This window comes from Panthera pardus, unplaced genomic scaffold (assembly GCF_024362965.1).
Source record: "Panthera pardus isolate Hobbes unplaced genomic scaffold, ASM2436296v1 HiC_scaffold_13, whole genome shotgun sequence".
NCBI classification, from domain to species: Eukaryota; Metazoa; Chordata; class Mammalia; order Carnivora; family Felidae; genus Panthera; species Panthera pardus.
In genome coordinates, this window is record NW_026526688.1 from 149,311,175 (window position 1) to 149,323,773 (window position 12,599).

Sequence of the window (12,599 nt, forward strand, 5' to 3'; positions counted from 1 at the left end):
ATGTTGGAAGCTATAAGTCTTGATAGGATGGTGTGCTGTCCTCAGAAGTCTCTGGTACAGAGTCAGCGTTAATGATAGTGGTGATTATATAGATGTGTTAGAATGATATCTCAATTAACCAGCTGTTGTTTTTAGCATGGCCCTATGATTGGCTGAAGAAAGATGGCATGTGACTAGCTTCAAATTGGCAAGAACCCTTTTGAAATTGGGCCCATGTCTGACTCAGATTTAAAGGGTTAAGTCCTGGGAGAAGGAGGTTAACTCTGCATTGTCTTTAATATATTTCGGATGTCAGAGAAAAGATTCCAGATTGTATCCTAGGACCATTTCCAACAGCTGCCAGCCAAAGAAGTAGAAATTCTCTAATGATGAAACCAGTTCAGACTATAAACTACAAGGTATGGAAGCAATGGTTAAAAGGATTAAACACATATGTAAAAATCCATTTGCTTTCTTCCTTATGCCCTATTATAGTTTCCTATGACATGCTTTTTTTTTAATTTACTCCTTATGCTTATATTTTAAATCTATCTTGTTCAAATTTTATTCTCTCTACTTGAACCTTGAATGATTAGGCATTTCAATTTATTGTGTAAAAATGTACTTATAGTCGTTTAAAAAAGTATCTTGGGAGGTTTAAAATGGCATTTATTTTGCTTGAAAACTTTAATTCAGTACGTACTGAAGACTCCTGGGAATTCCTGAAACTCTCATGGACTGCTAATATCAAACTTAAAGTACTACTAGTAGTTTTGCTGTGTTGACATTTGTACTGATTGAAGCAAAAGCAATGGCATTGAAAACTGCTGGCACCTTAGTGTGAATCAAGACAATGGCACCAAACTGCCATCATATTTTTGCTTTCAAGAATTCCAGAAAAAAAGAATTCCATTTTCACTTAAGAATGTTATTGATGAAGCAATAAAAAGTATTAATTTTATTAAATCTTGACCATTGGGTACAGAGCTTTATTAATATGCTGGGTGACAACATGAAAACCATGCATAAACACTTCTGGTGCAATGCTGAAGTGCAGTTATCTTGAGGAGAGTTCTTGGATATTTGAAAAAAACTGAAAAAGCTACTATTTAACATATTGTACCATTTTTACTTTAAAGAGCGACTGATGACAAATTAGGGTTACTTAGACTTAGTTTTTTGGCAGGTGAAATTAATAAAGTAAGCCTGCCACTTCAAAGAAAACACTAATTTGTTGTTTGTGATAAAATTCAGACTCACAAGTGTTAATTAGAATTTTAAAAAACTTGTATAATCCTCTAAATTTTACAGCTTTCCAATATACTTACTTTTTATAATGAGGTTAGCGTTATATTAAGAAATATGGCTTTTTTGATATTACATAATGAAATGTGTCAACACTTGAGAGATGTGCATGATTATGTGAATTAAGTGAATCAGAACTTTATAAATAGCAAGCTATTACAAAATCATACACATTAAGAGATCCACTCAAGTGTGACAGAGACTGATGGATTTTAACATAACAAAGTATAAAAATTTCATTGATGTGGTCTCAGATTCTACACAACTAATCTCTAGTTTAGGCAACAACTAATCTCTAAGAAGCGACCATTTTTCAAGTTTTATCATAAAATCAGAATATCCACAATTATTCAAAAGGCTATCAAAATGTTCCTTCTTTCTAATTACATCTCTGTGTGAGATAGAATTTTCCTAAAATACTTCAATCAGAACAACACATGGCAATACAGTGAGCTTACAAGCAAATAAACATAAAAAATTCACATTTTTTTGAAAATATAGTTTTTTTAAAAATAAAAATGTCATTTAAATGGCTTATTATTTTTATTTTAAACAATGTTTCAAGTTTCTTAGTTTTAATATATAATACATTAAATATTGATAGATAGTCCACATAAACCATAGTGCTTAAGGTCCTCAGTAATTTTTAAGGGTATGGGGTGGTCCTGAGACCAAAATGTCTGAGTACCACTGATTTAATTTTTTGCAAGGGAGAAGCCAGCCATAACAGATTTATGTAATGGTAGGGTGCTAATTCATTAGCCTTGAAGCTAGATTTTAAAAATATATAAGCCTACAAAAAATGTTATCTCTTCTTTTTTCATTCAGTGACTCAGTCCATGACATATTTAACATAGTGATTATACATATGCAGATCAGAAGCTGTGCAGATCAGAAGCTTTAAAATGTATAATTCTAGTGCTCTGGGTGATATATATATGTATTTTGCTTGTTTAATTAATACTTATCTCCTGGCTCCCAGCATTTAACATAATCATTTCCACAGTCACACTGAGGATCTTTAACAAGATATATTTTTGATGATCAGAGCTTTGTGTGACCCTACAATAAATAGTCTTAGGTTTGTTATAGGTCATGTGATTAAAATCATGGAGATATAATTATTTTAGAATAGAAAAAGACATGGGATGAGGTAGTCCAAACTTTCTTTTGGCAGAAACAGAAACAGAGGCCCAGACAAGGATAAATAACATACAAGGTCAGCATGTGACTAATTCTGGAACTGGAATCTGGTTTCCCAGTTGAATATTCTTTTCACTGTACTGCTATTTATTCCCTACTTTCTGATATGTGAAATATTTGATCTTGAGTGCAAAATATTGAATTATGATGTTACCATAATTCCATAAATTGCTGATCTTTGAAACTTTCACCCACTTCTTCAGTCCACTAAAAGGGCCCAATTTTATTAAGTTAATGTTTTGAGGTATTAAATTAGAGGTGGAAAAATCCAATGATGAAAATCAAATTTGGAACTTTAGCTTAACTTTCCAGGTAGTATTATTCTAGTTGTTACCATACCTGCTTTGTAAAAAACATGTATTTTTTACTATAATTATTTGGGTAACATAACTAAACTGAAGCCTCTGAGAAACTATAGATAAAAAGCATTTGAAGAGCCACAAGCTGAAAACATTCTGAAGTTTATACCTATAGGAATATTTGAGCATTAAAATCTACTAATTTTCTGTTTTTTTCTCTCATTTTCATTATTTTTTTATTATTTTCTGCCCATTCTCTTCTTTCTCTTCTCTACTTCTCCCCTTCCTCATCGTCAAATCTAATATGAATTTTCACATTTAAAAAATATTCCATTTATTCAATAATTGGGTGTTATCAGTTTTCACATATAAAATCATCCATTGAGAGGTGCCTGGGTGACTCAGTCAGTTAAGCGTCTGAATTCAGCTCAGGTCACCATCTCATGGTTTGTGAATTCAAGCTTCGCATTGGGTTCTGACAACTCAGAGCCTGGAGCCTGTCTCAGATTCTATGTCTCCCTTTCTCTTTGCCCCTCTCCCGCTCAGGCTGTCTCTCTCTCTCTCAAAAATAAATAATAAACATTAAAAAAATTTAAAAAAATCATCCATTTAGCTTTTCTTTTGTAATATTTTTCTGTATATCTTTGTAGTATTTTTTTTTTCTCTTTAAAATGTGTATAGCTTTCTTTATGTGGGTATTGCACATTTCTTAAGGCTATTACTAGTTACATTTAATTAGTTTTGCTTTTGTGAAAAGATTTTATTATTTACAACTGGCTAATACTGATAAAGTTATTGTTTGCTATATTTACTTTTCAAATCAAGTCACTTTGAAAGCTTTTATTAGATTAGCTAATTAATCCTTAACTAACTTCAATATTCTATCTAGAAAATCACATTGTATGCAAATATTAATTTACCCAACAACTTTTTAATAGTTAAATGTCATTCTATAATTGTGGTCATATCATATTATCATGAGCATTACAGAAAACTGTTAAATAGCATTTAAATCCCTCATTTTAACAATGGGAAAAACCATGGCTCAGAAGAAATGATAACCTATATTTATACTAGCTAGAAAAAAGTATGCATATTAATCTGTAATCAATCCCTACAATCCCTACTGAAACAGATTTAAAATCATTTTCTCACATGGTGTAAAATAACTGAATGGTTATTTATGTAGAACTCAGAATAAATCATCCCCTTTAAAATCTTTATCTAAATATATTTCATAAATTTTAGCTGTTTAGAATACATTTTTGGAAATTTTATACTAATGATTAAATCCCTGTTTATCATAAACCAAAGAGTATATAAGGGAGAATAATTTGTAGTATTTGAAATGTATCATTAAATATAAACTTCTCATCTTGCTGTTAATTAGGCATCTAACCATAGTTTTCATGAAGAAATCCTGGCCAGCCAACATTTCATCATGACTGGTTTCATTAATGAATTATGGGCATAGAATAACTCCTCCGGTGAGAAGTACTTGAATTATGCATAGATAATTATAGAGATACCTAAGGAATTAGTACACTCACTGGAGATGAATAAAACAGGACACATGGTATAAAGAGGGATGGAGATTAATGAACTTCAGTGTTATGTGAATTTGGAATGGAACTAGAAACTGGCCAGAGTTCAATGAGAATAAGTATGTTTTGAGATGGGGAATAGGGTTGAGGAAGAGATTGAGAGAAGGTACTCAGGTCAGGGCCAGATTTGGAAATGGAAACTCCAAAGAACAAGGGTGTGTGTGGGGGGTGGATTTTGGGGTGACACCCACCTCTCAGCCTGGACCGATGGTGGGGCTCGAACTCACAAACCGTGAGATCATGACCTGAGCCGATGTTGGATGCTTAACTGACTAAGCAACCCAGAAGCCCCAGGAATTGCACTTTAAACTGCTACCCTAAACTGTCAGAGATTTCATTAAGGAGGTGGTAATTGGGTTGAGCTTTTACAAAGTGTCATACTTAAGTGACAGAAAATAACAGGGAGAACACTCCAATGGGAAGGAGTCTATAGTAATAGAAATTACAAAGTCAGAATGAATATTACACATTTTAAGAATGACAAAGCTTAATTAGGCTTAAAATTCATGATGCAATGTAGCATGGGAATTAAAGGTGGGATGAATTTGATTCTTGGAGGATTAGAATTTCATTGAGCATATTTTTGATGAGGTAGAAAACAAGGAAGCTATTAAAAGGTTTTTTAATAGTGACATGATGAAAGTCATGTTTATAAACAATTAGTTTTTAATGAGCATGAAGGTGAAATGGAATAAGAAAAGAGTAAAAGTCATAAAATTCAGCTGGAAAGCTATTATAATAGTCATGAGAAAGGAATATATGGACCAAAGAAATAATTTGAGGGAATAATTACCAAAATCATTGGCTTGATACAGAGAATTAAAGTGACCACTGAGTCAAAGATACATTTCAAATTTTGAGTGTAGCTGATTGAGACATTTGGTGGTGCCATTGACAATGACAGAGAAATTTGGAGGCACAAAGATTTGAGTTTGAGATAACTGACTAGACTGTAAAATTCTCTGAGAGCAGGGTGGTATCATATTTACCATTTTAGCCTTAGCAAGTTGATAGGCTCAATGCCTGGCACATAGTAGTTGCTAAAGAAAATATTTCTTAAAATATATGATTGAATATAGTTACGGTAAGACAATGAAACAAAACATCAATAGGCATCTATAGGACTACAACTTTAATGAGGGAGTAATTGGGGATACAGATTAAGGAATGGTCTGAATAGAGGAGAGTCCTATAGAGTCATGAGAATTAATTAATTCATGAAAGAAATTGTTTTGAAAAAAAATCTAGAGGACCTGGTATAGAAACCTCCTACTTGAGGTCTTAAGGGACTTCTTTCAATTTAGAAATTATGAAGAAAAATAAATGCTTATTTAGTGCATGTGTCACTAAACAGTCTTTTCGCATGTAACCCTACTGGGGGTGTGTTGATTAGTTTGACGTATTTTTTCATTCAGTCAAAGACACTGACATGTAACTAATACACAAGAATGTAAAAAATACATTAGTCTGTCTTACTCAGATCCAGTATCATTTGATGACAATGGGAATATCTCAGTCTGCTTAATTACAAATGAGAAACATGTAATGATTTTTAATTTTTTAAAATTTTATTTAAATCCAAGCTAGTTAACATATAGTGTAGTAATGGTTGCAGGAGTGGAATTTAGTGATTCATCACTTACATATCACACCCAGTGCTCATCCTAATGAGTGCACTCCTTAGGGCCTGTCACCTTTTTAGCCCATCCCCCCCACCCAACACCCTGTCAGCTACCCTCAGTTTGTTCTCCGTATTTAAGAGTCTCTTATGGTTTGTCTCCCTCTCTGTTTTTCACTTTATCTTTGCTTCCTTTCCCCTATGTTTATCTGTTTTGTTGCTTAAATTCCCCATGTGACTGAAATCATATGGTATTTGTCTTTCTTTGACTGACATTTCACTTAGCATGGAACATTCTAGTTCCATGCACATTGTTGCAAATGGCAAGATTTCATTCTCTTTGATCACTGAGTAACACTCCATTCTGTATATACACCACTTTTTTATCCATTCATCAGTTGATGGACATTTGGGCTCTTTCCATACTTTGGCTACTGTCGATAGTGCTGCTATAAACATTGGAGTACTTGTGCCCCTTTGAATCAGCATTTTTGTATTCTTTGGATAAATACCTAGTAGTGAAATTGTTGGACTGTAGGGTAGTTCTATTTTTAATTTTCTGAGGAACCTCCATTCTGTTTTGCAGAGTGGCTGCACCAGTTTGCATTCCCACCAGCAGTGCAAAAGGGTTCCTCTTTCTTCACATCCTTGCCAACATCTGTTGTTGCCTGAGTTGTTAATTTTAGTGATTCTGACAAGTGTGAGGTGATATCTCATTGTGGTTTTGATTCGTATTTCCCTGATGATGAGTGATGTTGAGCCTTTTTTCATGTGTCTGTTAGCCATCTGGATGTCTTCTTTGGAAAAGTGTCTATTCATGTCTTTTGTCCATTTCTTCTCTGGATTATTTGTTTTTTGGGTGTTGAGTTTGGTAAGTTCTTTATAGCTTTTGGATACAAACCGTTTATCTGATATGTCATCTGTAAATATCTTCTCCCATTCTGTTGGTTGACTTTTATTTTTGCTGATTGTTTCCTTCACTGTACAGAAGTTTTTATATTGATGAGGTCCCAATAGTTGATTTTTTCTTTCGTTTTCCTTGCTGCTGGAGACATGGCCAGTAAGAAGCTACTGCGGCTAAGGTCAAAGAGATTGTTGCCTGCTTTCTCCTCTATAATTTGATGACTTCCTGTCTTAATGCTTAGGTCTTTCATCCATTTTGAGTTTACTTTTGTGTATGATGTAAGAAAGTGGTCCAGGTTCATTTTTCTGCATGTCGCTGTCCAGTTTTCCCAACACCATTTGCTGAAGAGACTGTCTTTTTTCCATTGGATATTCTATCCTGCTTTGTCAAAGATTAGTTGGCCATACATTTGTAGGTCCATTTCTGGGTTCTCTATTCTGTTCTATTGATCTATGTGTCTGTTTTGGTGTCAGTACTATACTGTCTTGATTACAGCTTTGTAATACAGATTGAAGTCTGGGATTGTGATGCCTTCAGCTTTGGTTTTCTTTTTCAACATTACTTTGGCTATTAGGGGGTCATTTCTGATTCCATACAAATTTTAGAATAGTTTGTTCTAGCTCTCTGAAGATTGCTGGTGTTATTTTGATAGGGATTGCATTGAATATGTAGATTGATTTGGGTAGTATCAACTTTTTAACAATATTTGTTCTTCCAATCCATGAGCATGGAATCTTTTTCCATTTTTTTGTGTCTTCTTCAGTTTCTTCCTTAAGTTTTATATAGTTTTCAGTGCATAGATTTTTCACCTCTTTGGTTATGTTTATTCCTGGTATTTTATGGTTTTTGGTGCAATTGTAAATGGGATCAATTCTTCGATTTCTCTTTCTGCTGCTTCATTGTTGGTATACAGAAATGCAACAGATTTTTGTACATTAATTTTATATCCTGTGACTTTGCTAAATTCATGTATCAGTTCCAGCAGTTTTCTGGTGAAGTCTTTCAGATTTCCCATGTATAGTATCATGTTGTCTGTGAAGGGTGAAAGTTTGACTTCCTCCTTGCCTATTTGGATGATTTTTATTTCTTTTTGCTGTGTTATTGCTTAGGGTAGGACTTCCAACACTACATTGAACAACAGTGGTGGGAGTGGACATCCCAGTCATGCTCCTGACCTTAGTGTTTTCCTCACTGAGGATGATATTAGCTGTGGGTCTTTTGTATATGGCCTTTATGATCTTGAGATATGTTCCTACTATTCCTACTTTCTTGATGGTTTTTATAAAAAAGGATGCTATATTTTATCAAATGCTTTTTCTGCATCTATGGAGAAGTTCATGTGGTTCTTATGCTCTTTTATTCATGTGATGTGTCACATTGATTGATTTGTGGATATTGAACCATCCCTGTGCACACCTTGCACTTCTGGTCTGACACTGTGCCATCAGGCACCTCATCCTCGTGACTGGGCTTTTTCTCCTACTGGTTCTCCTCCCCGGCCCTGTTCTGCTTGGACACCAGCTGCGGCTCCTTCAGCTTGTGCATGATGAAGAGGTGCTTGGACAGCGACGGGTGCGATGTGTAGCCGGCACTGGTAGGAGGAGTCATCTGACTTGTGCTGAGGGTGAATACTTGTTCATGGTGAATAATTCTCTTTTTTTCTACCTTGTCTCTTTCTTTCTTTCTTTCTTTCTTTCTTTCTTTCTTTCTTTCTTTCTTTCTCTTTCTTTTTCCTTCCTTCCTTCCTTCCTTCCTTCCTTCCTTCCTTCCTTCCTTCCTTCCTTTAAGACAGGCAGGGAGGGGAAGAGAGGGAGGGAGGGAGAGAGATAGAGATAGAGATAGAGATAGAGATAGAGATAGAGAGAGAGAGAGAGAGAGAGAGAGAGAGAATCCCAAGCAGGCTCCTCACTGGCAGTGCACAGCCTGATGGGGGCTCAAACCCATGAACCGTGAGATCATGACCTGAGCTGAAATCAAGAATTGGAAGCTTAACTGAATGATTCACTCAGGTACCCATGAATAGATCTTTTAATGTATTGTTGGATTCAATTTGTTAGAATCTTTTTGAGAATTTTTGCATCCATGTTAAATAGGGAAATTGGTCTGTAGTTCTCCTTTATAGTGGGGTCTTTGGTTTTGGAATCAAGGTAATGCTGGCCTCATAGAGTGAGTTTGGAAGTTTTCCTTCCATTTCTATTTTTTGGAAGAGCTTCAAAAGAATAGGTGTTAATTCTTAAATGTTTGGTAGAATTCCCTGAAAAGCCATCTGGCACTGGACTCTTGTTTTCTGGGAGACTTTTGGTTACTGAATCACTTTCTTTTTTGGTTATGGGTCTGTTCAAATTTACTGTTTCTTCCTATTTCAGTTTTGGTAGTGATATGTTTCTAGGAATTTTTTCATTTCTTTCAATTGCCCAATTTGTTGGCATATAATTTCTCATAAAATTCTCTTATTATTGTTTGTATTTCTGTGGTATTGGTTGTGATCTCTCCTCTTTCATTCTTGATTTTACTTATTTGGGTCCTTTCCTGTTTTGTTTTGTTTTGTTTTGTTTTATCAGTCTGGCTAGGGGTTTATCAATTTTGTTAATTCTTTCAAAGAATTCAGAGAACCAGCTCCTGGTTTCGTTGATCTGGTGTTTTGTTTTTTTGTTTTTTATTTTTTGTTTTTTTTATAGTATTGATTTCTGCTCTAATCTTTATCATTCCCTTCTGCTGGTTTTGGGCTTTATTTGCTGTTCTTTTTCCAGCTCCTTTAGGTGTAAGTTGAGGTTGCATATTTGGGACCTTTCTTCCTTCTTTAGGAAGGCCTGGATTGTTATATACTTCCCTCTTATGACTGCCTTTGCTGCATCTCAGAGGTTTTGGCTACCATGTTTTCATTTTCATTGGCTTCCATGTACTTTCTAATTTCCTCTTTAATTTCTTGGTTAACCCATTCATTCTTTAGTAGGATGTTCTTTAATCTCCTAGTATTCATGGTCTTTCCAAATTTTTTCTTGTGATTGATCTCAAATTTCATAGCATTGTGATCTGAAATATGCATGGTATGTTATTGATCTTTTTGTACTTGATGAGAGCTGATTTGTGACCCAGTATGTGATCTATTCTGGAGAATGGTCCACTGTATTCTGCTGCTTTAGGATGAAATATTCTGAATACATCTGTTAAGTCCATCCAGTCCAGTGTGTCATTCAAAGCGATTGTTTTCTTGCTGATTTTCTGTTTAGATGATCTGTCCATTTGTGTAAGGGGGGTGGGTATTAAAGTCCCCTGCTATTATGGTATTACTACCAATGAGTTTCTTTGTTTGTGATTAGTTGATTTATATATTTGGGTGCTTTCGAGTTGGGGGCATAAATATTTAAATTGTTAGCTCCTCTTGGTGGTTAGACCCCTTAATTATGATATAGTGCCCTTCTTTATCTCTTAGTACATTCTTTGTTTTAAAGTCTAGTTTGTCTGATATAAGTATGTCTACTGAGGCTTTCTTTTGACATCCATTAGTATGATAGATGGTTTTCCATCCTCTTACTTTCAATCTGCAAGTGTCTTTAGGTCCAAAATGAGTCTGTTGTAGGCAGAATATATATATGGGTCTTTTTTTTAAAAAATCCATTCTGTTACCCTATGTCTTTTGATTGGAGCATTTAGTCCATTGACTTTAGAGTGGTTATGGAAAGATATGAATTTAGTATCATTGTGTTGCCTGTAGAGTTAGTTGGTGTTTCTCATGATGTTCTCTGGTTCTTTCTAGTCTTTGTTTCTTTTGGTCTTTTTTGTTTTGTTTTGCTTTTTCAACATTCAAAGAGTCCCCCTTAAAATTTCAGGGCTGGTTTAGTGGTCACAATCTCCTTTAGTTTTTGTTTGTCTGGGAAACTCTATCTCTCTAATGAATTTTTGGAAGTGTATACTGAGGGATGCCTGGGTGGCTCAGTCAATTAAGCATCCAACTCTTGATTCAGCTCAGGTCATGATTTCATGGTTCATGAGACTGAACCCCAAGAAAGACTCTGTGCTGACAGTGTGGAGCCTGTTTGGGATTCTCTCTCTTCCTCTCTCTCTGCCCCTCCCTTCCTCTCTCTCTCAAAATAAATAAATAAACTTAAAAAAATGGCATATACTGTAAAATGTTAGATCATATTCTGAGCTCATGTTTTATCATCTGAGAATGGTATACATCAAAACAATGGCAGTGGTTAACTCTGAGTGGTATGGGGAGATAAAAGAGACTAGAAGAGTAGGTATTAATCCAAAGAGACTTTAGTCATATCTTTGATATTTAAGAGGCTGGATATATTATTTAAAAGTATTAGAAACAAGAGCATGACTTCCTCCCATGCTTCTCTGAAAGAGTTAACCTTCCCAATAGGTCAAACTTCATACTTCTTTATTATTTATACTCAACCTTTCCCATTTTTTGAGGAATGTTTATAAAACCAGGTATATTTACTCATAAAAAGTTCACCTAATCAAATACATGAAATTTCAATACATCAAAATATGATAAAAGCCAAACAACAAATACCAGTGTCACTGTTAACTGAACCCTTAGCCTAGGATGCCATCTAATGACCTGACATCCAAGGCTGAGTAAAGATGCCAATCTCAATCAAGGAATTAAACACGAGTAATGTGTTGCTTCTTTCTTAATATTCTGTAGATTTAAAAATACATGTAAAATAAGTTCTAGCAGTTTCTTTCCATACCTCTTCTAATGACCTTGTGCCTCACCCACCTTATAGAGTGTGAGCCCTTCTCTTTGAAGACTAAACTATATCAGACTAGGCTATATATACTCTACATGTCAATAACTCAATAACACAATGGGTGTAACTGCTTAAAAACAACTATGAGAATGCCAGAGAAGGCAAGGAGAACTATGAGAATGCAAAAAAGAAGAAAAAAAGACAAGAAATAAACAACAACTGCCCCCTACCACTCATCTGTCTATGTAATCTTTCCAGGATAAGGAATAGAAAAAAAAACTTGATCAGGAAGCTAAGTGTCCTGATGACAGAACTGACTGCCACCTCAGAGTTATGTGTCTGAACAATGCAGATAACATCTCTAGATCTCATTTTATACATACTTGATGGATAAATGGATAGGTAGGTAGGTAAATGATAGATGACAGATGATATAGATAGATGATAGATAGATAGATAGATAGATAGATAGATAATTTCAGTGTTTGGACTAGGTCCAAGGCCCATAGATGTATTTCTTTTTTTCAATGTTTTTTAATGTTGGGAAATCAGCATGGAAGAAATGCAATCTCACCCGTAGCCACAAGCTATACTCTTCATAGTATTGCATGATGACATCAAACATATCATCCAGAAAGCTTTTCAACATGGTTTTGTTGTTGTTGTTGCTGTTTGTTTTGTTTTGTTTTGTTTTCCTGTTTTCATGAGTTTGGTCATTCCTTGTTCTTTGGCCATTCCAATGACCCAGTGCACTAATTATCTGATCATTTGATAACAGAGAAGCATACACACTCCCTGTTGGGACACATGGAAATCCTTCCTTGTATAGCTTTGGCATCATATTATTGTCCATTTGGCTATTTGACTTTAATGCTATACCTATGCTCAAAGAATTTTTAAAGAAAGACTCTTTTGGTGGAAAGATCTTTGGCTTTAAGAAGTTCATATTTTTTCAATTTTTCTGTTATAGACTACCCT

The 12,599-nt window shown here is 34.7% G+C and overlaps 1 protein-coding gene across 2 annotated transcripts in view; it reads left to right on the forward strand.

Moving 5' to 3' along the window:
• The first annotated feature begins 241 nt into the window (after positions 1–241).
• Positions 242–12,599, forward strand: part of LOC109278256 (transmembrane protease serine 11F) — an 88,648-nt gene continuing 76,290 nt past the window's right edge. For both annotated transcript variants that reach the window (XM_019468447.2, XM_019468454.2), the window contains exon 1: positions 242–398. The gene's annotated coding sequence lies outside the window, so the exon portion shown is untranslated. The remainder of the gene's footprint in view (positions 399–12,599) is intronic.